The sequence below is a fragment of the Phoenix dactylifera genome, unplaced genomic scaffold (assembly GCF_009389715.1).
Source record: "Phoenix dactylifera cultivar Barhee BC4 unplaced genomic scaffold, palm_55x_up_171113_PBpolish2nd_filt_p 000967F, whole genome shotgun sequence".
Taxonomy (NCBI): Eukaryota; Viridiplantae; Streptophyta; class Magnoliopsida; order Arecales; family Arecaceae; genus Phoenix; species Phoenix dactylifera.
This window is the reverse complement of record NW_024068324.1, coordinates 146653-152652: the sequence shown is the minus strand read 5'-3', so window position 1 is coordinate 152652 and position 6000 is coordinate 146653.

Sequence of the window (6000 nt, the reverse complement as noted above, 5' to 3'; positions counted from 1 at the left end):
ATCATGCTATATGTTGAGTTCCAACGAGTAATTACATCAAGTTTAAATTTTTTAAAACGTTTTCCGTGATTTATACATAGTTCCTTAAATTCTTGAAGTCTTGATCCTGAAGCATGAATAAAAGAAACTGCATTTCTAATTTTTGAAATGACATCTTGAATCATGCCCATGCCAGCTTGAACAGAAAGATTTAAGATATGACATGCACATATCATATGCAATAAATTTCCATTTAATATGGGATGCAATGAGTCCATTAATAATGTAACAGCAGAATTATTATTAGATGCATTATCAAAAGTAATAGACATAATTTTATTATTAATATTATATGAACATGCAGTTTGATAAATGACATTTGAAATTTGTTGCCCAGAATGTGAAAAATCAAAAGCATGAAAAGCAAGAATACGTTTATTTAATTGCCAATCATTATCAATATAATGAGCAGTAATAGCAATAAAATAATTACTACCTACAGATGCTGACCAAATATCAGAAGTTAATGAAACTTTTACATTTAAAGTAGAGAGTGTTTCAATTAAACTTTGTTTCATTGCTAAAAAGTTAGTCATAGCTACTCTTCTAAATGTATGCCTACTAGTTCTTTTCTAAGCAGGTTGTAGGTTTAATTGAACATATTCTTCAAAATTAAAAGATTCACATAAACTAAAAGGTAATTCATTCTTAACTATCCATTTTACAAGTAATTTTCTTTGATTTTCATGATTATATGCAAAATTACCTACAAGTGATCCCTTTGTATATTAAGGGTACTTTGAAGGCGAGAATCACGCATCCTATGACTCTCTTGATGTCTTTTTAAATGGCTTGTTCCCCCACTACTACTACAACTATAAAGTTTGGCATATTTTTTATATTTTGCTTTTCAGACTCCATCAACCATAATTCTATCAAATTCATTCCATACAACACTAGTCCTCTTACGAGAAGAGGTTTGATTTTCACTCGGTTCACTAGTTCTAGAGGAACTAGGAATATGGGGTTGGGAATTAGTTTCTTCTCCCTCAGAAATAGGAGGAATGCCAAAATGACTTTCATCATAAGATGGCATATCTAAATTGATGATTGCAAAAAATAAAAACTAACCACAAGAAGAAATTGAGTAGAGGACCAGAGATAGAGCCGAGATTTGTGAGCTTCCTCTTGTGCTCTCAACAAGGAGTGACTTTCTCTTTCTCTTGTACTTCTAACTTCTCAACAAGAACCTCCTCTTGTGTAGCATTTGAACACTTGCTAAATGCAAACTAAAAATTAAATTGCTAGAAGCCTAAAGCACTTGCTAAATATTGCTAGAAGAGAGAAATAGTAGTAGTAGAGAAGGAGAGAAGAGTTGGTTTGGTGTGGTGAGAATGAGAGAGGAAAGGGGTATTTATAGGACTCCATTTTTTCTCCAAAATACCCCTCAAATTAGCCGTTTTATGGCTGTTGGAAGGGAAAACATGGGTAAAAAGTCACAAATAGCCGTTATGGGCCAAAAAATAGCCGTTATGGGCCACCCATAATGGCTGTTTTTTTGGACAGATGGGCCATGCTAGGGCCCGTCTCATGCCTGGCACGGCCTGCCACCCCACGGGCCTAGGACCGTGCCGAGCTTAGCCTTTAGGTTAAGCGGGCCATGCCAGGCACGGCTCATTTGGTCTGTCGCCCGGTGGGCCTGCCCGGCCCGGTCCGATATCCATCTCTACTTCTAATGACCATGGTCCAATGAAAGAAACTAGTATTCCGATCACCCTCTCTGACCCACTGGATTCTGGACTTCAGTCTCCAATCTCATGTTGTCGCAGGATCGAGTGGTATGTGGCAAGTAGCCCCCGGAGGCCTGCATGTCTGCCTCAGGGAGCACACCCACCTGATCTTCCTTTCTTTGGAGGTCGGCAATAGCGGCCTCCACATTCTCCAACTTTCTAAAAATATCGTCCACAATCTCACGGTTGCAACGGCGCAGCCGTCTCTTGGTCAACTTCAATTTGCGCGAAACCCTCTTATGGTATCACCACGAACCTGTCGGTTTACCACTGTATGCGTTGCGACAATCGCAGCGAAAACACACGCACGGGGTCGTTCATCACATGAACGTCCCAAGGAAGGTAGAATTCAAAAAAATTCTGAGTTCACAAACTCAGAAAATTATGAATTGAAAGGAAAAGATTAAAATTAAAACTTGATTAATTTAATTCTATAATAAAGAATTGTAAAGATCCTATCTTTATCTTTGAGCGGGTAGATCTTCACCGCTATTTGATGATCGAAGAATTCGATTTCGCTTGAAGCCATACAAGTATCCGGCCTCTACAGGTATCTACACAAGGTACAGATCGCTCCAAGCACCTTGATCTCACTGCGGTGCTAGCTCCCTTGCAGAGATCCTCTCTTGAAGGTTGGAACTCCTCTAAGCAATCAACTCTTGATTGCTTCCAAGAGAAGGAAGAAGGAAGAAGAAGAAGAAACACTTTCTCTTTTTCTTGGAAGAAGAAGGAAGAAGAAAAGGACTCCCTTACGGCTGAAGAAGAGGAAGAGAAGGTTAAATTCAATAATCTCTAATGCATATATAGCCCTCACGCCTCCCTCCTCTTTATATAGGCATCTCATGCCTAGTTTAAACAAGAAAAAGGATTTGGAGAAATCCTTCCTTGTTTCACCCCTCCCAATCCCTTACTTAAAAAGGATTGGAGAGAATCATGGAGAGGCAACATGGCCTCTCCTTATGCCATGTGGAAGGCCAAGAAAAGAAGGAGGGGTGGACGCCCCTCCCTTGTTTCATCCGAGGAAGGAAAGGAGGGAGAGTCCCTTCCTTTCATGCTTTAGATTTCCTAATCCAATTAGGACCCAATATGTCCTCTAATTTGATTCATGTGAATTCCAATCCAATTAGGACCCAATATGTCCTCCAATTTGATTCATGTGAATTTCAATCCAATTAGGATCCAAATTGGACTTTATGAATTAAGTTCCTTATCAAATAAGGAGTTCTAATCAATTAGTACTTTCCATCCTTATCTAATAAGGTTAAGCCTAATTGATTTAGTCCAATTGAATCAATCAAATTGCAATCCAATTGAAATTATTTCTTCTTCAACTCACTAACTCTTAGTGGTTTAAACCAATTATCAATCAAATTGATAATCATAATCTATTATGATTCCAAATCATAATTCAACCGTCGGAACGATCAAAACCTCTTATGTGGATGATTCCATAGGTTCTATTTTGTCTGGTAGTAAGATATATTATGATCTCCATCACAATATCATTCAAACTTCTTTCAATGGGTTGAAACAATTTCAACTCTTATCTTCAGGGTTCACTAATTATCAAGTGAATGCCTTCGAGTCTCACAATCTACCAGTGACACCTAGCAGCATATAGTGGCAACTCAACAGAACAAATATATGAACCTCTAGGTGCAGTTAGCATATGATACAGTCCCTCTATCGTAGATTCTGATAAGACGGAGGTCATGGATAACTCGTCAAATTCCATCGTCTGTCATATGTCAAAATTTATTTGACTCAAGTTCGAAATTGAAAAACTCCTTTTCCAAAATGCCCTGGCCAAGGTCTTTGGAACTCAGTCTCATAAATTACATAAGATCTCTCCTAATCTATCAAGATCGATAGATCCTGTTGTGGTTCAAATTTGGCCCAAGGGTGACCATGCTGGGGGAGTCGAGGGAGCTGCCGGCCAGAACGGAGAAAGGAGAGCCACCTTTCATGCGACGGCATACCTGCACAAAGCCTCACCGGTGGTTCCGGTGAGGGCTCTCTAGCGCTCAAGTTAGAGTGGATCTCAGATGGATCAAAAGTTTTCTAGGTGTTACCTGATGGGGCTATTTATAGTCCTCATAGAGGTGCCCTGGTGGCAGAGATATGATCCGTCCTCATCATAGGAGGAGATAGCTTTTAGCCAGATGGCGCGTAGCTAGAGTTCATTTGAGGCACACGGCATAGGCCGTTCTTTTGAACGGTAAGGCGTTGGTAGGTGTGGTAGGGCATGATTAGAACAGCAGGACTTGGTCCATGATTGATATGTCGTGGCGTGGCTAGCAAGCAAAGTATAGTGTGGTGAGGCTACTGCAGGGCATGACCCCAGCATGTGGACGACGAGATCGATCTTCTAAGGTCGACTCGGCCTTCTAGGCTTGGCTTGGCCTTCTGAACTCGACTTTCTAGGGTTGGCCTTCTGAGGTGGGCCTTGTAAGCTCGGCCTTCTGAGCTCGGCCTTTTGCAGTGGGCCTTCTGAGCTCGGCCTTTTGGGGTCAGCCTTCTGAGGTCGGCTCGGCCTTTTGAGGTTGGCTTTCTAGGCTTGGCTCGGCCTTCTGGGGTTGGCTTTCTGAGCTCGGCTTGGCCAGAATTGGGTGACTTCATGCCGAAAATAGGACGATCCATTTTGCCTCCCATCATTGCCCCCCGACTTTCGAGTTCGAGTGGTTTGTTGGCTCAAGCGAAGAAAGTAGCCGAGTCGTTGATCGTCCTGTAATTCAGTCAAATATTTGTGAAGATATATGTGCTGAGTAGGATGTACCTCTCGTGTCGTCGAAGTTAACTGTTTTAGGCCTAGTTTTCTGAGCCGAGCTAAGCGACTCTGCTCTGAGGTCGACTTCAGCGGCCTTTTTTAGCTTGTGGTCGACTCAGCAGGGCGTTCCCACTCTGATCGAGGCGCGTTGTCGCAGAAGGCATCGAATGGCGTTGAATGTCGTCGAATTGGCATCGAAATGACATGTTGTTGAAATGGCATCGAATTGGCGTCGAAATGTCATCGAATTGGCATCTAATGTCGTCGAAATGACGTCAAATGTCATCGAAATGGCGTCAAATGTCATCGAAATGGTGTCGAATGGCATCGAATTGGGGTCGAAATGGCATCGAATTGGGGTCGAAATGGCATCGAATGGTATCGAAATGGCGTCGAATTAGCGTCGAATGTCGTCAAAATGACATCGAATTGGCGTCGAATTGTCGTCGAAATGGCGTCGAATATCGTCGAAATGACGTCGAAATGGCGTCGAAATGAATGTCAAGAATGCTTTCTTATGTGGTATTTTGATAAGAATATTTATATGTCGTAGCCTCTTGGTTTTGTTTTCTCTTCTCTTCCTGAGTTTGTTTGCAATCTTAGAAAAGCTTTGTATGGTCTCACATAGGTGCCTAAAGCATTGTATGGAAAAATTACAGAATATTTATTATTTTGTAGTTATTCTTCATCTTATGCAAACTCTAGCTTATTTATGAATAATATTAGTAAAGGTACAATAATTTTTTACCTCTATGTTGATGATTTGATTGTTACTGGTGATAACATTGATGAGGTCTATAGTATTTGTGGTCAGCTATCTATACAGTTTGAGATGAATGAACTTGGTAAATTGAGATACTTTCTGGGCATTGAAGTAGCTAAGCTTAAGAAAGGCTATTTTATTTGCCAAAGAAAATATGCTCTTGATTTATTGAATAAGTATGGATTGGCTAATCGCAAGAATTTGTGGACACCAATTGAATCAAATTTAAAGTTGACTAGAGATCATGACAAACTTCTTAATGATCCTACCATGTATAGATAGGTTGTGGGCAATTTGATCTATTTGACTATCGCAAGGCTAGATATTTCTTATGTAGTTGGCATTATCAGTTGATATATTCAATGTCCTTGGTGCCACATCTTGATATGGTTTTACGAATCCTGAAGTATATTATTAAGATTATTGATTATAGCATTTTATATATAAATAATGTTTTAGTTAAGTTAGGAGGTTTTATAGATGTAGACTATGCTAGTGATATAGACACACATAGGTCTACCACTGGTTATCTTTTTAGCTTGGGATCTATTATTGTTTAATTGTGCAATAAGAGATAGCCTACTATTGTGTTGTCTTCTACAGAGGTAGAGTATATTGTGGCTGCGATGGCAGTTCAGGAATTGACTTGGCTCATGAGATTGCTCGATGATTTAGATCATGACCCTCACTATATTGTTCCT